This window comes from Protopterus annectens, chromosome 10.part0 (assembly GCF_019279795.1).
Source record: "Protopterus annectens isolate FY-2018-M chromosome 10.part0, PAN1.0, whole genome shotgun sequence".
Taxonomy (NCBI): domain Eukaryota; kingdom Metazoa; phylum Chordata; order Ceratodontiformes; family Protopteridae; genus Protopterus; species Protopterus annectens.
This window is the reverse complement of record NC_056744.1, coordinates 1,551,833,694-1,551,857,413: the sequence shown is the minus strand read 5'-3', so window position 1 is coordinate 1,551,857,413 and position 23,720 is coordinate 1,551,833,694.

Below are 23,720 nucleotides of genomic sequence, written 5' to 3'. Positions count from 1 at the left end.
ACCGCGTCCCTAGCACCTAAATCCTGGGAGGCTTACTGGAACACACTCCTGAGCACTGTGGAACCAAAAGATGCCCGACCTCTGGATGCCAAGTCTAATTTGTAATGAGAAACAAAGGTGTGTGGAGAAGACCAAGTGGCAGCAGCACAAATTTCATCCACAGACAGTCTGGCGTGGAAAGCTGTTGAAGTTGCCATGGCCCTAGTAGAATGAGCTCTAACTGGGAATGGAAGGGACCTTCCTGTCGATGAATAAATGAAGGACACAGAATCCCTGATCCATCTGGCGATCATGGCCTTAGTGACTGGTTTGCCAATTTTGTTATCTGCAAAGGCAACAAATAGTTGATCTGATTTTCTGTCCTGCTGCGTCCTATCCAGATAGAAACGTAATTGTCTATGCACATCCAACTGGTGAAATCTGTATTCTGCATCGTTGGAAAAATCGGGAAAGAAGACTGGAAGCTCACTCAATTGTTGAAGGTAAAGAGCAGAAGAAACCTTAGGAAGAAAAGATGGATTTAATCTCAGGGATACTCTGTCCTCATGGAAAATGAGATAAGGAGGCTTGGCAGAAAGGGCTTGAAGTTCTGAAACCCTTCTGGCTGAAGTAATAGCTACCAAAAATGTGGTCTTCCATGACAAGAATTTTTTCTCACAAGTTGTTGCTGGTTCGAATGGAGGGGACGTCAAGGCACCAAGCACCACATTCAAATCTCATGGCAAAACTGGATGCGATATAGGGGGACGAAGCAACCACGCTCCTTTAAGAAAGGCCTTACACAATTTGTGACTCATGAGTGAAGGGTCAAAGTCAACATGGTAATTGGAAATTGCTGCTAACTGTACCTTCAGCGTAGAAACGGAAGAACCCTGGGTAAAAAGAGAAGCCAAAAAGTCCAGAACCAAGGAAACAGGGGCTGTCAGGGGATCAAGGTTATGCCGCTGGGCCCAAATAGCAAATCTCTTCCATTTGCTAAAATAAATACTCTTGGTAGAAGGCTTATGTGAAGAGGACAATATTCGAACCACCTCAGGCGAAAAAGCATGTTGCCTGACTAAGGTTGGAAGCAGAGCAGCCAAGCCGCCAGCTTGAGAGTCCATAAGGATGGATGGGCCTGCCCCAACTGATGAGTCAGGAGGTCCAGAATCGGATCCAGGGACTGTCCACAGCATACTTCCGCAGGAATGGAAACCACACTTGACGGGGCCAGAATGGGGCTATCAAGATTATGGTGCTCCCCAGACGGATCGCCTTCTGAATCAGTCTGGGCAGTAGAGGAAGTGGACGGAAGGCGTAAAGCAAACCGGAGGGCCATTTGTGAACCAGCGCATCCCTGGGTTCTTCCCCTTGAGCAGGGATCAAGGAGAAGTAGTTGTGGCATTTCGCATTCAGGGGACTGGCGAAAAGGTCGCAGCAAGGCAACCCCCACTGGGCGAAGATTCGATCTGCCACTTGATCATTCAGGGACCATTCGTGGGGCATCAGGATGTCCCTGCTCAGCCTGTCTGCTATAACATTGGATTTCCCGGGAATGTGCGTTGCCACTAGAAACCTCTGGGAAGCAATCGCCCATTCCCACACTCTCATGGCTTCTCTGCAAAGGGGGTAAGACCTGGTTCCTCCCTGTTTGTTGGGGTACCAAACCACTGACATATTGTCTGACAGAATCGCAATCGTCCCCAGTGGAAGAGAGCTGTGTAGTGCCTGCAACACTAGAAGCACCGCTCTCATTTCCAGGACATTGATATGTAGGCGATTCTCATGATCTTGCCAAGTGCCTTGGACAGTCCTGCCCAGATAATGCCCCCCCACCCTATCTTGGAGGCATCTGTGGTAACTGTGGCAACAGGAGAGGGAGGTTAGAAGGATTTTCCCACGTTCAGGTTGGAGGATAGAAGCCACCAGTGCAGATCCTGCCGACACGTGTCCGTGATAATAAGCGGGTGAGACAACGGGAGTTCCTGGAAGGACCATTGGCTCGATAGGAGCCACTGTAGAATCTGCATGTGAAGTCTTGCCAGCAGAACTAATAGAATGGAGGCCGCCATGGATCCTAAGAGCTGCAGGACTAACCTGGCCAGAGCTTTCCGACGGGGCACTAGGTCCTTGACTTGGTTCTGTAAAATCCTTATCCTTTCTGTTGGGAGGTAGGCTCGCATTTCTATAGAGTCTAGCTCTGCGCCTATAAAGGCAACATGCTGTGATGGCAGCAATACAGACTTTTCCCAGTTGAATGTTATGCCTAGCAATTGACCCAATTCGATGGTAGTAGTCACAGCCTGAGTGAGCAGATGTTTGGTGGGAGCAGTGAGGAGCCAGTCGTCTAGATACGGAAACACCTGGAATCCAAGATGCCTCAGGTGAGCCATTACCACTGCCAGGCACTTGGTAAACACCCTGGGGGCTGTGGTGAGACCAAAGGGCAGGGCTCGAAACTGGTAGTGACTGGTTCCCAGGCGGAAGCGTAAATGAATCCTGGATGCCTTGTCTATCTTGATGTGATAATAGGCGTCCTTTAGATCGATGGAGCACATCTAGACTCTCTCTTCCAGCAATGGGAAGATGGATTATAGCGTGACCATCCGGAACTTGGACTTCTTTATGAAGCGGTTGAGACGGCTGAGATCCAGAATAGGTCTCAAGTCCCCTGTCCTTTTTGGCACCAAAAATAATCTTGAGTAGGTCCCTAATCTGGCCTGGCCTTCGGGGACTGGCTGGATGACTCCTTTTTCCAGCAGCTTTACTACTTCTGTGGCTGCTTGAACCCTTTGACTGGGTGGAACGTCCAGGATTTTCCTGGGAGGGGGAGGAGGATGAATAAAAGGGACGGTGTAACCTCCAGTGATGATCCGGAGCACCCACTGATCCTGAGTGATGGACTCCCAGGCTTTCAGGTGCTCCGAAAATTGACCCCCGACTGGCTCCGGAGACGCACAGTCGGGCCATCCCTCAGAGACGTTGGAAGGATGAACTGTGAAAGGATTCAAGGTCTCCTGTGTTGCGGGGGCCTCCGCCGCCTCTAGGGCGATGTCTTCCAGAATAATTCCCCCCTCCCTTGCCTCTGGAGGGGGATTCACCTTGATGAGCAGGGAAAGACCTTTGTGATTTCTTGAACCACATCTTTCCTCCCCTCTGAGCCTTGGGATAAGATCTCGTGGGAAGCGAAAAATGGGCCCCGACGGCAGACAAGGTCTTGCCCTCCTGCTCGCATCTAGTGAGGGTGTCCTTCACCTTGGGTCCAAAGAGGGAGGACCCATCAAAGGGAGTGTCTGTGAATGAAGACTTGAAAGCCTCTGCAAAGTGACACAAGCGCATCCAAGCCTGCCTTCTTAGGGCTCTGCCCGAACTCGCTGCTCTACCTACCCCCTCGGCCGCATATGAAATGAGCATCATGGACGAGTTGACGGATGACAGGGTCAACAGCTGGGCATTGACAGAGTGAGCCAACGCCTCAGGCATGTTACTCGAAAGGGTATCTCCCAACTCCTTCATGAGATCCCTTTGTAGTCTTGTGAAATGGCACAAATAATTTAGTGACCACAGAGTAAAGGTCGCTGAAGATAGGGTACCCTTCCCATACCTATCCATGCTCCTAGATTCCTTGTTAGGCGGATGGATAGACATCGAAGCCTCTGCCACATCCTGTTGAGTGGCCGATGCCACCACCATAGCATCTACCGGAACTCCTTTAGTGAGAAATTGCTTATCGGGGGGTGCAGACAAGAATTTATTGGGGCGAGTGGGGACAGGCTCCACAGAATCAGGATGTTCCCACACCCTTCGACAAATAATGTCCAGTAACTCGTCGAAGGGTGGAGATACCCTTGAGGCAGAGGGCTGGGCTCTGAAGGCCTTGAGGAACACCGACTCTTCCGCGGAAGGGGTCTTAGAAGGCCAGTCACCCCTTTGTCTCAAGATCTCTAGTATATCCGAGAATGAGACATCTCAGAGGACGACTTAGGGGACCCTTCCGCATCATCCAGATCAGTGTCTGAGGTGACGGACTTATCTGGGGAGTCCACGTGCTTCCTCTTACACATCTTTTTCCTAGGGGTCTCTTCAGGCAGGGACTCTGAAGGCCCTTCAGAAACTAGGGGACCACAGAAGGGGGTATCCTCAGGCATGGGACCCCCACTGTCCGATGACAGGGGTGCAACAGAGGCTCCAGTCGCCGTGTCCAGGGAAGGAGCTACAGATTCCGGAGAAGTAACTAGGGACTTGGCCAGCGCACTCCTCTTAGCCTCGAAGGGGTTCCACCAGATTCTGCTGAAAGACCCACCTCCAAGGCCCTGACCAGAGTCGGGGCTCCTCCCACCGAAGCACCAAGAGGGAGACTCAGAGCTGAGACCAGAGGCCCCGATGATTCCCCGTCAGGCCCGATCGAAGAGCCACGAGTACCAGAACCTGTCGAAAGTATCGAGAAGGTCAGAACAGAGGTCGGTGGCGACGGACTAGCAGTGTGTCTTGGAACCGACCCGACAACTTCCCCAGCTCCTGTAAACTCTGGCACCGACCCAAAGGTTGTCGAAGGAGGAAGCAATGATACAGGCAAGGCTGGCTCCGGAGCCGACTGGGCTGGAGCTGACAGCAATTTGGAAAAGACAGGTGACTGTAGGAGTCTCTGGACAACCCTGTCCACATCTGAATCAGAGAGCCTAGAGGATTTGGGGGAAACAGAGGAGGCTCGACAAACTGTCTCCATGGGCTCAAAAATCACCGTAGGTGTTCGGCTCCGAATCAGCTCCAACAACATCGGAGCCGAGGCAGACTCAAGAAACACCGAAACCTCCCCCAGAGCCGATGAAGTAGAAACCGAAGAAACCAAGAAACCAATCTCGGAGCCGACCCTCTCTCAATCGGCTCCGAAGCCATAGGAGCCGAGGGAGGAGATCCCAATTTTGAACCCCTTTCCATCGGCCCCGAAGCCCGTGGAACCGAGGAAGAGAAAGCAGAACTTGGTCTCTCATCTGTCGGCACCGAGGGCAATGGCGCCGAAGATGAAGACATAGATTTTCCTCTTTTGGCCGGCGGATCCGACAGACTGGTCGGATCCGACGACCTCTTCTTCTTAGCATGAGGCTCTGAAGATAGAATAGCCTCTTCAAAGGAAGGTCTGAGTAGTCCTTTTAAAAATCAGTTTATTTTTCTCTCCTGGAGGACCCTCAAGGAGAAGGCATGGCAAACACTGCAGGACTCTTGCAAGTGCTTTGCCCCTAAACAGTAAACACAGATGTCATGGCCATCTGTGATGGACATTTTGTATCCACATTTGGTACATTTCTTAAAGCCAGAAGGCTTATGCTCTTTCCCAGACATACTCAGGAACGGAAAGGGGGTAGAGTTCTAACTTAAACACTCTAAAGGTAGGGCTAACGCCCTCTAAGTTAAAATGGACCTAGCCCACCAAACACCTGAAATTTACTACAGAAAACAAACTTTATCCTAAAACGACCAATACACAGACAACAAAATAGCTATGAAAATAGCTGTTTTTGGTCAATTCTTAAGAAAAAATCCACAAAAAGCCAAAAATTTGACTAAAAAAATAGGGTACTTAGCCACAGCCAACTCGAGACAACTTCTTATCTCTAGAAGCGGCAAACGAGATCTGGGAGCTTAGGTGTGGTGCATCCTGGGATAGAGGGGTTGGCCCAGCCAATCAGAGACTTAGTACTAGTGTATCGGCCGAGTCGGAGCCGTTTCTCGGCTCCGAGCCCATCTGTTACAAATGTAGGCGAGATAGAATCGCACTACATCAAATGTTTCTCCAGCTTCTTATTTTCCACTTACAAACTCTAACTTTTCTTTCCTTTTCTATGCTGCTGCACCCTTTAGGCATCTTCCTTACACACACACACACACACACACACATGTAATAACCTCATCTGCATGGAATGTGTAAAAAGGGTACTGTGTCTAAATCTCTGTATTGATCTTTCATACATGTATTTTCCATTGATAGTTATAAGAAATGCTTACAGCTTCAGATAGATAGATCGATACAAGAAATGCTTGCATCTTCAGAGCAATCAAACTGTTTTACTGCAAAACTGTCTTTTGACATAATATATGAATGTCTTAACAGACATGGCTCAACACAAATCCCTGCACAGCATCATTGACGTTCTTTCATGTAGATCATGCTGATCCTTTGAAGACCAGTACATCCCTACTATGTGCATATTGACTGATATTGGTGGATTGTAATGACAGAAGTTCAAGTGGCCTTTTATGGTTGAAAATTTCTAAAATTGGTAATGTTGTCATTATTGGTTCATACATGTTGTTTCATTACTTACTGGAAGAATATTCAAAACTACAAATTTAAAACACATTCTAACAACTGTTACTGTATTCTACAAGGAATATAATTTAATGCAATCAGAAAGGTAACTCAAAGAACACATACATGTATGCATGGCCCTAAAAATGTGTACAAGGAGCCTATGGTTTGAAAACTGCCCAAATGCAAACTTAATCCTCCACTGGTCAGATGCATTTTTCTTTGAATGTGGGATTTAATGCTGTTTCAATGAATGTGAGTTTCAAGGGCAGTGAATTTTATTGTCCATGCTAAGTCTGTTTTCTCTATGAGACTTTGTTTTGTTTAGCAAGTGGCTATTGATTCCTGTGCTATAAAGTTTTAATTTAACACCAATTTCAATATCTGTAATCACTCAGAAGTAAATAAGAAAACAGTATGTACATTGAAAGGTCTGAACAGTGTTTTGTGATAACTGGGGAGAAATAACCATGTACTGGAACAGTGGAATGGCTGGGGAAGGGGCTGCTGCAGGGGGGCTGCTTTGGGAGGGCTCTTATCTCTTATTCTGCCTAGGACCCCATTTGACCATGATCTGGTTCTAGTTGTTACTGTCTGCTTGAGCAGGAGGTGAGAATGGAAAACCTGGATTCTGAGAGATTTGGTATTTCCACCACATACACTTCCTTTTCACAAAATCCTAGAATTAAAATTTGAGAGGTCTATGGATGTTGGTGCTGGGGTCATAGAGATTTCAGGTACAGTACGCGTTTTTTCAGTACTTATCACCACGGAGTAGTGTGCCTGCATGTGGAACTGTAACGCTATTACAAATAGCGTGTAGTAGTGTCTGATGCTTTCTCCTATTAATTGGAATGCACCAGAGTAACAAACTTAAAATAACATTGTGTAGTTAGGCTGTAAAACAGCCTCCTCTTCCTGCTGATATTTTTATTTGGGCAACAGCAGTAAGTACACATGATTTTAACCACTTTGTTAGTATTCATTGTCTTCTTGACTGATTTCTTTTGGGTTACTCATTAAATGTCGTAATTGTGTAGCATTATTACACGTGGAACAATAACACCATAAGCTATACCGTTCGGCAGTTCCGCTGCCTATTTCCGAGTACATATTTCACCTGATATATTAATTCTGTAATAGCAGTAAGTACACAGGATACTAGTCTTATTGAGTAATTCATTGTTTCTTCCCTGATATTTTTTGGCTTACTCCTTAAATGTTGCAATTGTGTAGCATTACTATACGTGGAACATTTATGCCATAGGCAATAGCGCTCTGAGGTCCTGCTGCCTTCTGCGAGTGCATAGTCACCTATGTTATCGTACACATATCATATTTATGTACTAAGGCAGTTTTATTTTTACCAATTCCCTTCCCCAAAACACTACATTTTTTATTTATTTTCATGATATTACAGCACAAACAAATTGAAACACCATAATAAGAGTAGCGTAGCTTATGTCCAGCCTGCTTCCTACTGTACCTATTTGTATTTACTGGAGAGCTATCGTTTTTGAATGTAAATATATGTTGAGTGTGCTGGGCCTAATCTGAATTGTAGTAATATTGTTACTGCCCTAACCCTCTATGCACCTCAGTTATGCTGTTATGTGCTTAGGAATTGCTTTTTTCTGACCTCCACCCACACTGACCTTGCCTGCTTGTTTCATTTCCTCTTACAGTGCCTGAACTTATTACTGTTATTCATAGATAGTACCTCAATGCTGTAGAATAGTATAGCTATGGACTTGAGGGTGCATTACGACACTACTGAAAGTCCTTTTCTTCCTGTGCCTACACAACTGAATTTGTTTTGAATGTAGTTCTTTATGCCATGTCGAACAAGTAAAACTGTGACTAGTTACCTAAGTCAGGACTTACCTGTTGCTTTCTCTATTGCTCTGTAGTGGTATATTGTAGAAATTTGTTTTCAGCCTGCTTACTGTAAGTCTTTGTTTTTCTCTTTCCACCTATTATTCTAGCTATCCAACCTGTTATACTGTTTCACAGTTGGGAATCTGCCCTATCTGCTGCTGACCTACTGACTCATCCCACCACAACAACTGCTGTCCATTCCCCAAAACTAAGGAATTGCACCTTTTCATTCACTTTGCTTCAGTCCAGCAAGGAAAAGAAAGTATGTTATTTTAACCTGCAGGCAATACAACTACTATTTCTTGTTTTTCTTATACCTCATGTTTATTGTACACTCCCCAGCTAAGGCTACCAATATCAAAAACCCTTTTATACTCTCAATTTCCTCACCTATTACACTTGTCCTCCTGTTCATCTTTACTCTTTTTTCCCTCCTTGAATCCCCTGACCTGCTACCTCCCTAACAAAACCTTTAGCTTGATGTACTGCATCTTGCCACCAGGTGGCATTTTTCTCCTAGAGGCTATCCCACTAACTACCTTTCCACTCTTCAGGCTCACAGACTGACTCAACCTCTTGTACTGTAGCTCCACTTTTCTCTTATACCTGTACTGAACTTTCCCACCTATCTACCCTGCTTATTTCACTACTTTCAAGGCTCTCTCCTTCCACCTACTCGCATCCAAACTACCCTTACCTTTCATATTTCCTCTAATTGTTTTCCTTAGGTCCACTCCCACAGTGGGTCTACCCGCTCCGTTCGCCCTGCGGGCTCACTTCGCTCCCCTACCCTACCCCCAATTCCCACCCACCCCCAGTGTCCCCAACCCTATACGTACCTTTCCACACCCCCTAGTATCTTACCACCTATCAAACTACTTACTCATTTCACACTTTCAAACCTACCTAGCACCGACCACACCTCTCCCCTCAACACTCCCTCCAAACACCACACCCATTTTACTCCTTCCAGCACTATGAAACCTAATACTTCAATTTACCTTAACATACTGTGTTCACTCACATTCCTAAATTTCCTTGTTATATCTTACACCCTTACCTACTATGAAAACCTAAGTCTGACAGAGTCCCTTACATTATCAAAGCAAACTAACCCTACTCTCCTCCCAACCACAATACCATATCCTACCCTGCCATCATCATCCCCATACCTTCCTCCCCAGTTTCACCGAATAAACCACAACAAATACTACAAAACCAGAAAGCTCTACCTCACCTACTCAAAATACACACAAATACTTCCCTCCCCTCTCCTGCTCTTACTGGTTCATGGGGACATACATCCCAATCGTGGCCCTAACAACTCCTTTCCACTTACCCTCACTGACCAAAATACTAACTCCATGAAATCCCCCTTTTCTCCCAACTCACTTTCAGTTGCTCACCTTAATAGTCGTAGTATAACAAATAAAATTACCCAGCTCCATGCCCTAATTGGCCTCTACTCATTTGACATCCTCTGCCTAACTGAAACCTGGCTTAAACCAGCAATCAAAGACAATGAAATTACCCCACCTGGTTACAGTATCTTAAGACTCGATCGCCCAAACAAAAAAGGTGGGGGAGTTGCCATACTTTATAAATCCGATTTACAAATTAGCCTGATAGACTCCCAACCTCCCTCCCCTACAAATGCTGAACTCCTTTGCTCCAACCTTCAGATTAATAAGAACAAAGCAATGTACATTATGCGTTGCTACATCCCTCCTGGAAAAAATATAAATACACTTGAAAATATCCTTAGCTGGCTCTCTTATACCATCCCATAGGAAACTATCCTTTTAGGCAATCTCAATATTGATTGGAACTCCTGCTGTTCCACTAAACCCACCTCTCTCATAAACCTCTACACATTCCAACAAATCATAAACTCCCCTACAAGAATACATAAACCTACCAAGAAGCAGAGTATTCTTGATTGGATACTTGTAAATAACAATCCCCATGCATATAACACAGGTGTACTCCCTGACAATATTAGTGACCACCTCCTTACATACATCTCCAAACAAAAACATAGTAGTCCTACGCAGACAGTATATCAAACTATATGCAGTAAGAAAAATTTCAGCCTTCCCAGCTTCCTCTTAGAACTTAAAGCTTGCAACTGGGCACCTCTCAAAGACCTTCCTCTCGATGAAGCAGTCACTTATTTCAATAATAAATTCCTCCAAATTCTGGACAGCCATGCCCCCTCTCGCCAAATTAAAATAAGGTCCAAAGCAGCTCCATGGCTTTCCAAAGAAACCAAGCAGAAAATGATACTAAGAAACAAACTTTCGGCAAAATGGAGAATTACAAAAACCCCACTGACCACCAAAATTTCAGACACCTTAGAAATACCACAAAGAAACTTATACTCCTTGACAAAAAAAAACTTCTACTTTAAATTTCAACAAAACCCCCAACAGAACCCTGAAAAATTTTGGTCTGGAATCAAGAAACTCCTATACCCTGGAAACTCAAAAACACCCACCCCTGCCAACCTATCTCAGACCCCTCCTAATAAAATTGCTGACACCTTCAATAACTTCTTCTCAGAAACAGTCACCTCTCTTGCCAACACCTTAACTCCATCCACAGCCCTTGGACTTAACACTCCTAAGAGTAAAACACCCTCTTTAAAGTTGAACACAGTATCCACAGCCTTCATTTACAACCAACTCCGAAAACTTAAATCTTGTACCCCCTCAGCAGACAAACTGCCAGCAGAGTATCTGCAGTTAGCTGCAGAGGTACTAGCATTCCCAGTCTCCATCTTAATAAACAGAACGATAACCGAATCCACTATTCCGTCTCTCTGGAAAATCTCCCATATCATTCCTTTACATAAAGGGCGAAATACAACTGAACTTTCAAACTACCGTCCTATAGCCCTACTCTCTCCTCTAGCTAAAATCATGGAATGATGTGTCCACCAACAATTTCTAGAGCACCTTCTCCATAATAACCTACTTGCTGACTCACAGCACGGTTTTAGACCATTCCATAGTACCACCACTGCCCTTCTCTCCTTTACAGACTCTATCAACAAAAATCGCAACAATAATCTATTCTCATCTGCATTATTTCTAGACCTCTCAAAAGCATTCGATATGGTAAATCACCATCTTTTGATTGATATGCTTAAATCCCTTTCTCTTGACACAATGGCTATTCAGTGGTTCAACTCCTACCTGTCAAATAGACAACAAGCAGTTCTCTGGGACAGCCATTTATCCTCCCAGCTCCCAGTCTCCATTGGAGTCCCACGAGGCTCTATTCTAGGTCCCCTCCTCTTCTCCATCTTTATTAATAACCTGAATACCTCCCTCCCATCCTCCACTTGCATTCAGTATGCAGATGACTCTACACTCATCTGCACTGCAATGTCTCCTGCTGAACTACATTCATGTACCCAGAATGTTTTACTGCAGCAGAAAATTGGTTCAAACACATCTGTATCCTCCTTAATCCTAAAAAGACTAAGTTACTATTGTTTACTCCAACTTATAAGTCCATCCCAATTTCCTTTACTATTGTCTCTAACAATGGCATGCTTCTATCACCCGATAGCACCACAAAACTGCTTGGTGTCACAATAGATAATCAACTAAACTTTGATGCTCACATCAATCTAACTATAAAAACAGTTAACAAAAAAATAGGTGCTCTCTATAGACTTAAACAATTTCTCACACCAGAGACTAGGATATCTTTAGCTCAAACACATCTCATCTCAACACTACTGTATGCCTCTCCAACCTTTATTAACCTGTCAAAAACAAACATGTCAAAACTAGCCTCATCCTACCACAACATTATCAGGTTTGCTACAGGTGCCCTATATCGGACTCATCATTGCTTAAATCTCAGACAGCTAGGTTGGCTTGAACTGCAAAATCTCATTCTACTTCAACAACTGACTATTACCCACAGGATACTCCATTTCCCTTCTAATGCACCTATTCTTAATACTCTTATTTCCCCCTATAAGAATCTCACTACCCTACGATCAGCTAATAAACTTCTAGTAGCCACATGTAAATCTCAGAACAAAGCAGGTGACTCCCTTTTCTCAAATGTTGTGGGTACACACTGGAACAAGCTCACTAGTGAACTTACTACCTTGACCTCAACACCCCTTTTCAAGAAACATTTAAAGACCCACCTCAAATCACACTGGCTCTGCCCTTGCTCTTCTCCTGACTGACTCTTGTTTCCTACTTCCACATCTTTTTACCTCTTTTCCCATTACCTCTATCTGCACTTTACACACCCATCATCTGGACAAGTATTACTTCTCCTTCTCTCACACTGCCTTGTCTCCATCTAGCTTGTATCACTGCTCCCTTTCACTACGATTTTTCCCCTTGACTCTCTTCAGCTTGTGATTTCCTCTTTCTTATGTCTTACCTCCTATTACCTCTACTTACTTTGCTTATGTTTTACCTCCTATCACCTCTACTTACTTTGCACTACCTAATGCCTTGCACAGGTAGTATTTAGTTCTTTTTTCTTCATGATAGGTCAAGTCCAAGTCCAGATGCTAAAAAAAAAAAAAAATTCAGTTCGGTATTTAAATACTGCTGTTGTTGCTGTGTGTTTTTGATTCACTAATTGCTATTCTGTTGTTTTTTATGCTAATTAGTTGCTAACTCCTGCTTAGTAGTTTAGTTATCTTTTTTGTATATATTTTTTTCTTAGTGTGTTACCTTAGACTGTTACAGTGGAGCTTTTCTCCTCGGGCCTCTACTGAAAATGGACATTTATCCAGTTAGACTAGCCCGGTCAACAAATGTAAAATAAATAAGTAAAAGGTACCATTGTACCTTTATCATGAGGAGTCTTGCAAGAGGAATCATAAGTAGCATTGAAGCCATGAGACCCAGTATCTTGAGGAATTCCCTTACAGAGATGGACATCTGAGTGGAAATCATAGCAATAGCTCCAAATACAGATCTATTTTTTCCTGTGGAAGAAAAGCTTTGTGAACTGTGATGTACAGCAGACACCACATAAAAACAATCTTGTGAGATGGAGTCAGAAAATACTTGTGAATGTTCTTTTGGAATCTCAGCTTGTGTTGGAGATCCCTTACTAAAATGAGTGATTCTTGACAGTTTGAAAAAGACTCTGCATAGATATGCAAGTCATCTAAATAAGGAAATGTGAATACTCTGCAGTCTGAGGTAGGCTATTACATGGGCTAGACACTTTGTGAACTCCCTTGGAGCAATAGTTAACCCAAAGGGTAAAGCAGAGAACTGATACTATGATCCAGGCACATAAAACCTTAAGAAACACCTGAAATTTGGATCTTCTGGGATATGGTAATATGCATCTTCTAAATCTAAGGTTACTAGGAAACTAAAATGTGGAATAAGGAGTCACAAGTTGTGAAGTGATAACATTTCGAACTTGGGCAGTATCATAAACTGGTCCAGAAATGGTCTCCAAGGGGCTTCTTTCTTTAGCATCATAAAAATCATTGAATAAAATCCTTCCCATAACTGAGGAGGAGGGACGTTTTCTATCACCCCCTGAGCCAACATATGCTAGATGACAAGAGGGAAAAGAAGAGTTTTGTCTAATGGAACAAAAGGAATTCCCTTAAAAGGAGAGAGAGAGCCTCACACTGCCATCCGCAATCTCTCAGAACCTATCTGTCTGAAACAAGCTGTTGCCAAGGACAGAAACAGAGGGTCTGACTTCTGGAAGAATTAAAGGACTGCCAGGGTGGTAGCAGGGAGGAAAGTTCATCATTTACTCATACAGCTTTATTAGACTGTCCTTTCTTCTGAGGGATCCTACTTTCTTTTTGGAACCTCGCTGCCATTACTTTGTAAACATATGTTTACTGGCAGATTGTGACTGTTTGTTTATTTTGATTTTTATTGAAAGTTAGACAATAGATAGAATCCACTGGTAAACTTAGAAAAGAAGGGCCGAAAAATCTGAAAGATCCCTTGAATCAGCTTCTCCCTCTAATTACACTTAAACACCTCTGCAGCAGAACATCCAAAAAGTAATCCTCTATCCAAGGGAGAATTTAGCATTTCATTGTTTACATCTGCTGGGAGGTTTAGTTCTAGTGGCAGCAAGCCTGGAAGTGACATCGGTAGAGTCATGTGCACATAGAAGCCACAATATACAAAGCAGATTTATACTCACAAGAGGCAATCAATGCTAAAACATTCTTCTTATTCTCACAAGAGGTCAGGATAAATTTCAACATGTGAGCTTCACAGCTAAGAATTCTAAATACAAGATTTGCAGAAGCATACACTATTTTTTCAAAACTTATCAAAAGCTTTCTCATCCTTATAAGAAGGAAAGAGATTAGTATTAATAAAATGCGTAGCAGCAGCTGGGAGAGGGAGACTGGCATAATGGTTAAGATATTTGCCTTACAGACACAATGTATAGGGTTTGATTCTCACATGGGTTAATTGGCTAGGCTTAAAATGGCCACCAAGGGCAGTTAGCCTAGTACTAATCTATGAACCTATGAACGCTATAGCTGTTGGGTCAGGTCTAGGATTAGTTTATAAAAACTTAAAAGACAGATTAAATTAGGTTCCTCAATCTGCTTTTTGGGGAGCAGCAGGCTGACTGTCAGGGAAATTGCAGACTGTGACAAAAACATCACCAAAGCAGAAAGATCAGGAGGAATATTAGTATGTTCAGGAAATTCCAGTTGTAGTAAATCATAACATTTTCTGAGGGACTGAGGAAACAATGCTGTTTTCCCACCGAAACAACTTATTGATTCTGGAAACAGTCTCAGAGAAAGAGAATCCTTTGCAGGTAATCTGCAAAGTCACACTGTGTTCAAAATATGTATCAGAAATCTGTGGAGATATTGCATCATCTATTCCCTCTCACACCTTTTGTGGGTCAAACTCTAAATCTCTTCAGGAAAGGAAAAAATCCTTTTTCTTTTAACAGAGCTTGCCATATAGTAAGGGTCAAAAACCTGCACTAAACCCTGTGCTAAGCCCAATAAATTACTCCTGTCCGGTGTCACTGAGACAGGAGAATACACATTCAGTCTTTTGTTTCTTTTTGAGAGGAATTCATGAAGAAACAGACACAGAACTGCCAGCAATCACCTCCCTTTAGGTTTAGGCACAGCTTTCTAGCTAAGAAGAGAGGGATTCCCACCATGTCTCAATGAACAGACAAAGGTGCTTCTTCCCTGCCAAACAAGGGCAGACCAGCAGCCACAAAGAACATGCCTAACTCCTGGTCCATGGTGGTTGTAAGGACTACACAAGTGGTACCTAAGAAAAAAGATCAGAGGTCTGAGGAACCAGCTTTGGCAACAGCAGTCACCCCCCTCCCCATGCAGCTGAGGCAATATATCACCTTGATGTTCTGGCAAAGGCTGATTCACAATATTTTTCTTTTTGTGGCTGGAAGAATGTACCGTCAAGGAACTAATAGCTTGTTCCATGGTTAAGCTATAAAAATGCGCCGGAATAGCTGATAAAATGGTTAAGTTGTAAAAAAGGAGCTTTCCCCAAAAAATGCATTAAAAAGCACATGCCCCAGCACCAGAAAGTAAAATAACACCTGTTTCTGCATAGAAAATGTAGTTTTAAGTAAGTGTTAACATTTTACCATAAATAAAAAATAAAAAAGTAATGCTTCTGTTTAAAAATGAAAGGACAACAATGGGATTCTATTATTAAATACTCAACATCTCTGTCATTTTTCTCTCTATTTACAGTCCCTGCTATGAATGCGCAATACAAAATTTAAGATATTTTAAACTGACTGTTTCTCTCCACTAGAACACTACCTTAATGTACTGTGGTGGTTTCACTTTCAAAAAAAAAATCTTTTATCCCACCCTGGAAAAGCTTGCTGCAGTCTCAGATTCATTGATGTCATCAAGGCCAATCAATACAGGTAGTTTTCTAGCCAATTCCCTCCCCAAACATCACTACAACCATCCTAAAAACCTACCCATGCTGTGATGTCACAGCTCTCTGGTCCTTCCCCTACCCATACAGAAAGTAAAGGCTAGAACAAGGAAACAGTACATGAGTCAAGTCTCTTGCTGTGAGCTGTCAATCACAGCAGGTAGATCAAATTACCCTTAACACTTTGACAGCTAGTGAAGTTAGGTGTGAAGGGGGATGGGAGATGAGTCAACGTAGTACACTTCAGGCTTCGCAAAAGACTGCAGTTTAGCCATTCTAAAAACAAGCAGCAGTAAAAAGTATTTTGGCATTTGTATTGTTTGTGTTTTAAGGTGTCATTACTTAAACTACGGCTCTCCAGTTTTTTTATATCTTCCAACTTTTCCATATAAAATGTAATACTCCACTACACAATTCCTTATATTTTAATCCTTCATTGAATACACATATTAAATCATTTTTCTGCCTTCTTTCTACATTTTTATACATTTCAAACCCAATACTATCGATCCTGTTGCTGATTCAATAACTGTTTTAATGCTTTTTATAATTCATATAATGTGATCTCTTTTTCAAATTATTAATTTGTTCAGAAAATGTTTTGCTTCCAATTTCTCATGTCTTTTTTTCACTAAACGTTTCCTCCACATAATTTACAATTTCCGTAATTGGTTGCTGACTTTTCTTTTTATTGCCTTCTTTATCTTTTATCTCTCACACTATGGTACTATCCACTCACTATCTTGTTAAATAAAGTGAAACTTCCTCTTTTCTTTCTGGTTTGTTTATACAAATAGTTCTGTATTTTTTCATAAATTTTCTTATCAATTTCTTTTTCCTTTTCCTAATAGTCTCTATTATTATTTTCTAACTTATTCATTGCATCTTCATATATTTTAGCATAGTCATGCTTTTCTTTTCTTTATTTATCCAAAATCTATAACCATCTTTATATTTTCTTTTAAAAGCAATCCACCATTCCAACCAATAAACATAAAATGCTTTCATATTAATGTGATACTTCCATAATTGCTTAATACCTTTCGTTACATTTCCATTACTTTCCTTTTAATTCATTCTTTTTATACCTTTTCCTATCTTTATATATTCTTCATTGTGATACATTTTCCAAACATATTGGCAAATGATCTGAAAAATTTGTTGCGATAGTTTTTCTTCCATTATACCTATTCCTTCTGATACCAAAAATTCTATTTCGGATTTTAAAGTACCGCTCCTGTAAGTCCGTGTTTTTTACGCCATATAACTAAATTTCCATTTTACTATTTTCATCATCTTTTTTGTATCTTTTCCTCTTTTCTTTTCCCTTAAGTTACAGTTAAAATCTCCTGTAATTGTTATGGACGGCACAGTGGCGCAGCACTATCATTGTTGCCTCACAGCAAGAGATTCTCCGGTTCGATTCTCGACTGTAAAGCCTTTTGTATGGAGTCTACATGCCCTCCCTGCTTTCATGTCGGTTTCCTCCCACGGACAAAGACATACACTTGGAGCATTTCTCCCTGAGCCTCCACTGAAAATTGGCTTCATTCTAAGTCGGACTTTCACGGTAAAAAAATGATAAATGAATAAATAAAATATTAAGTCCATGTTTATAAACACATAAGCCAATATTTTCTGAAATAGATTCTCCCTTTCTTTACTAGTCAAATATATATATTTAGTAATAATTCTATATAGTTTTCCTTGCCATCTTATATCTATAATTGTTTTTTTCCCATTTTAACTAATATAACATCCAGAATTGTCACTATTCTTCTACATAGAACTGCTATTCCTAAACACTGTTCATTCCCTGTTTTATTTATTTATTTTACATTTATTAACCGGGACATTCCGATTCGACCCGGTCAATTTTCAGCGGAGGCCCGAGAGAAAAGCTCAAGCATCAAGTTATACAAATACAGTACATCCAGCTTAATACACAAAACAGGTTACATCATGTATGTTGAGCATAGTAATATAACAAGAAATTAATAAAACACTCCAGGTAAAAGAAGATAGAGAACATAGGTAAAAGACAATGTCAGTTACAGTACATCTAGTATAATACATAAAACAGGTTTTATCATATATGCTGAACATGGTAATATAACAAGAAATTATTAAAACACTCCAGGTAAAAGAAGATAGAGAACATAGGTAAAAAGACAATGTTAGTTATACTTTGGTAAGAGAAGAAAATATATCAAGTAAGATTTTACAGTTAAAAGTACACTTTTCAGATGACCAAGCCTACAGGGGATCAGAGAGGAGTTTGGGGAGTTAGTAATAGTATGGGTAGGGTTATGTGATACAAGGGCATAACCAGGTACTAAGAAGGTGTGATTTGAAGGAGTTTTTTAATATGGATGTGGAGGGGGCAGTGGACATGGATAGTAGTTCCAATTTCTGGAAATGGTAGTCTTTCTTCATGTTTCAGAATTAAGTCACCATCACAATTGTTACACCATTGTAAAGTTGCTATCCTTTTAGTACTATTTTTCATACCATTAACATTCATAGAAGTATTTTAAATTATTCCTTTCCCTGTTTCTTAGTTTAGGAGATACTGTCCTATACTAATTTCTTATAAGAAAAGCTTTATTAATTTACTTTCTTCTTTTCCTTTATATTAATGTCTTTAATTTTTCTTTTTCTATCCTTAACTCTTCTACCAAAGGAATTATTTTTCCATGTTGCCATTTTCCATCTTGTTTCTCAGATTCCATCTCTAATTCATCTCCTTCATTATTTTTTCAGTATCTTGCTTCTTTTCTAAAGTTTCCTCTAGTTATACCTCATCTTCAATCCTTTCTTGTTCTTTCATTTTATTATGGTTTATAATACCTAGTTTATTCTCTTTTTCTTTACACTCCATCCATAAGTGTTACTTTTTTACATTTATAAGATTCAAGTTTACACTGCTTTGCTGCATAGCAGCTGAGAATCAAACTGGGGAACCTCTTCTTATGAGACAACATCATCATCACCAGTAAAATCTGCTGCTTCATCACAAACTCGTCTCCTTTGGAGCACCATCCCACCACTGACTCACTCTTATTAAAACCAAATGGCTTCTCTTTGAACTATTACTCTACAAAACATTCTCCCTTCCAGCATTCAGACTACACCTCCCTGAACATTCCTTCTCTATGACTCCTGCACTTTTGTAATCCCACCCCATGCATGAAAAAGAAATTTCCTCTTATCCTAGCTTCAGACTTCAACTAAAAAGATCTCCTCAAGGCAGAACCATAACTAGGATGGGTGAAGGATGTGACTGCCCCAAAAGCAAGCTGTCAGGAGGGCTTTCTGTCAGGTGATGTTGGTGAAGGAGAATAGTACTGTCAGTGATTCATGAGGCTGAGAGGATGTCTCCACATCATGAATGAATGCCAATACTGTGTTTCCAGTCACAGCTGAAGTGGTTAGTGCGAGGTGATTGTGTGCAGAGTGCTGCTTGTTGCAGTTTTAGTAAGAAGATTGCTACAGTTGCAGGAGCAGTGAGGTTTTATTCATTTATATATTTATTTTTGACTGGGGGGAATCACCAATTTCAGGATCTTCATAGGTTACCTGATGAGGTAGCTACAGTTCTGCCTCAAGAATTTCCTTTGCTTCTCCATCCAAAAGGAGCATATTACATGAACTTCTAACTACCATTTCTTCTCTTTCGTCCACTTCCTCCTTAGCTCCTTCATTTTACACACCTTTGGAATATTAATGTAAATATTGTACTTGTTATATATTCAAAGTGTTATAGCTGTAGTGTAAATCTGTTCATGTTGCTGTGTGTTATTTATAAAAAGTATCTTGTATTATTATGTGTTATTATTAGGTATTTATTTACTGTGATGAGTTCATCAGGCTATGAGTGAAATTGGCCAGTTGGAGTCATTAGTACAATATACACTACTGTGTTAAGCAAACATGAACAAATATAACATTTTTACTTTTGTAGTTGTGGTATGGTGTGCTGTTGCATTTTACTTTTGGTTTGGAGTAAGAATGCTTTAGTAAGCTGAACATAGCCATATGAAATTCTATCCACTATTTCATGCCATACAAAAAATCTGGACAAAGATAAAAATAACGGGGGGAGATCAAAAACCCCAAAAGAGGGACAAATTTTAAATATTGCTCATATAAACTTAGAACGTTGCTATAGTAAATGGTTTTGCACTGGCATACATTTTCTAATGGCTATGAAGTCTGAAACTGAAATACTTGCCATTATTTTGTGACTTCAAACCACTTCAAGCTTCAATGATTTCCCAAAAAAACTACACATTATATGAGGAATAGAACTATATCAGCCAAAATGTGGACATTCTGTAAAAATCTGGACAGTTGAGAGGTAGGTTTCATACTAATGTTGGGGATTGTTAATGCAATTAAAGAGGAAGTTAAGGGACACCTCCTTCTGGAGCCTTTATAAAGCTTTCATGTGTTTTTTTTCTCCAGTTTTGCTCTGCCTTTCATCATTTACTTACTTGGAGTTTGTTCCTGTTTCACTGGACCACAAGCCACTTAAAGCCGTGTACAGCAGATGTTGCAGAGTGCACCCGTCCCCTGCAAGATCTGAGTAGTCACCTCTTTAATGATCGTCAAGTTCACATTTATGTAAAAAATAAACATACACACACACACACACACACACACACAAAACTGCTGTTCTATTAACTTCTCAAATAGGATTATAATGATATTTACAAAACAACCCCAATTTAGGCCCTTTGACCCCTACTCCCAGTTGAGATAGAAAGGGTTAACCTTCAAACCAAAGCCACCATCGGGATGTCAAATCAAGTCGGCACCAGCCATGCCTGCACAAGCTAGAACTGTGCTCCTAATCTAAACAATCGCTTTCTTTTTATTGATTTGCCATGTAATAGTAAAGCAGAAAATGCACCAGAATAAACAGCTCTTGAACATGTGTAAAGCTGGGGAGTCTTATTAAAGTATTGTGGAACAGATTGAGATTCTTATCCTCTATATTGTTCTAAAACAAATCCGTGCAAATGTTGTATTATCATAATAGAAATAACTAGCGTAGATGAATAATAAGGCAAGAGTAATAATCTGCTCCCATTAAACTTTTGAGTTTTTTTTTTGTACATTTGTAGTTTCACTTTTCTTTGGGAGGGTGGAGTTGGGTGTCTGTAAATGTAGTTAATTCTCCTGTCAGGAATATGCCACTTTGAATTTTTATTGCTACTTTTCGCCACTGATAAATCTTAACATTTAGAAAGGCAGAGGAAATCGAAATGGAGATGTAATTTTACCAGGGTATTACTCCCAAGTCCCCAGCGCAACCTACTTAAGAATTATATCTCGCAAGTATACTTCAGTGGCAGGAGCCTTATGTTCCTGGAAGTTCCGTCTTGAAAGCATCTGCCACACATTCAATATTATACTTTAACTGTCATTCATGATAAATAGAACTCGATCTCTATGACCTGTCACTCAATTACACCAACATGCCTTTGGAGAAGCAGTTCATGATCGTTGTATAGATCACCTGATTGCCACATCCGATCGCATCTCTGATGCTTTTTAAAAAAAATGTTGTTAAGTTGAAACGGAAGAATGTACATTTTCCAATTTCAACAAAATAACAGTGCAATGCATTTTTTAATCATCAGGGAGTCTTAATAGCTTTAAAAAGGGGGCGGGGCATGCCCCTGCGCCCATGCCTAAATCCGAGAGGTGTTTGGGTTGCTACCTTTCATCATGGCTAAAACCAGAGTAAAACCACACCCTTCACGTCACCAGTAATCCCGCCCACCCCACCCCTCCCACATTCCGCCCATTTTGTGATGTCGCGACCACATCACCCGGCAGGGAACGCCCTCTTTTTCCGTTCCTGCTGCCTGCATTCGTCTGGTTTACTATGCTTTTCTGTAAAAAAGTATAGTAAATCAGCCGATTTACAAACTCTGTTTCCTTTTAGAATACCAGAGTTTGTACAGTGCTTTCTGGACTACTGGAGAATCAGTTTGATTGCCGCATAGTCCAGAAAACAAACGGAGGGGAGTTGTTTAGCTGTTATAATTACTTTTCCTGCATTTGTTTACTTTTAAAAATATCGTTAAATTTATCATAAAAAATTAATTGCAAGTCATGTTTTAAGCAAGTATAAAAACATATTCATGAAAAAGGTGGTAAGGAAATATTATCAAACTTAAAACCATACCCCTCAACTGTACAGATTTTCGCAGAATGTCCAGATTTTTGGCTCATATTTTTGGTCTCTTCCTCATAAAAATCTGTATTTTTTGGACAAATTACTGGGATGATCTGAGGACTAAAGTCACTAAATAATGACATACATTTGAGTTTCAGACTTCAAACCCTTCAGAAAATATATATTAAAACAAATCATGTTACTCCAGCAACTTTGTAAGCTTTTAAAAGTAATATTTTAAATATGTCCCTATTTTTAGGCCTTTGTTCCCCCCCATTTTGTCAGTCTTTGTCCAGATGCCTTGCAGTGAGAAGTTGAGGTATGCTGCCAGCTGGGAGTTGACAAAAAAAACATGTTCTTACCTATATAGAGACACAGTGGCAAAGGCAAGATTTTTGGAATTGTAATCAACTAATACTTTCTAGACCCACAAGCAATCACACAGGAGGCAACTGTTTCTGCCAGGACCCTGCATATCCCCCCTTCATAGGTTCATAGATTAGTGTTAGGCTAACTGCCCTTGCAAGCCATTTTAAGTCTAGCCTGTTATCCCTTGTGAGACTCAAACACTGCACCTTGTGTTTGTAAGGCAATTACATTAACCATTAGGCCACTCTCCCAATGTTAGCACGTTAACATCTTTGCCAATGTCACACAACTCCTAATTTATCTCTCACCACATTATGCTTTTTATCTGTATCAGTACTCTACATCTGCTTGCTCTTTGACACTTACTAATTTTTATTTTATTTATTTATTTTATTTTACATTTGTTGACCGGGCTAGTCCAACTGGATATATGTCCATTTTCAGTGGAGGCCCGGGGAGAAAAGCTCCAACAAACAAAAAAAACATAGTATCATATATACTATGAGACATTTACAAATACAGCTAAATTTACAGATACTCATCCCATTCATTACATTTTGTTGCATTTCTGTAAACAGAATCATGATACATTTCAGCTATGGTTACCCATTAAAAAAGTCCCTAATAAAAATTTAATTTAAGAGAATACTTTCTTTGTAGTTAATAGAAAAGTAGGTGGCTATATACACTCCCTTGGTACTTAACAGAAAAGTAACTAGTTTATACAGGTATATAGATAAATACTTTGAGAAAAATAGAGGTAGTTAGTTAGGGTTATAGCCACTGTGATTTAAGGTATGGCTTCAGTTTGCTTTTAAGTAATGTTGTAGAGGTAATGGTGGTTAGGTCTTTTGGGAGGGAGTTCCAAGTTTTCCCCACTGTATTGGCGAACAAGGAGTCACCAGCCAAGTTGTTAGCTTTACCTATTTGTACAAGTAGTTTATTTGATGAGCGAAGGGTCTTGAGGTTGTTATAGGGGGAGATTAGTTTAATAAGTATAGGTGTGTTAGTAGGTTGGCACAGGATCTTGTGGGCAACTGTTAACTGGTTGAATAGTATTGTATTT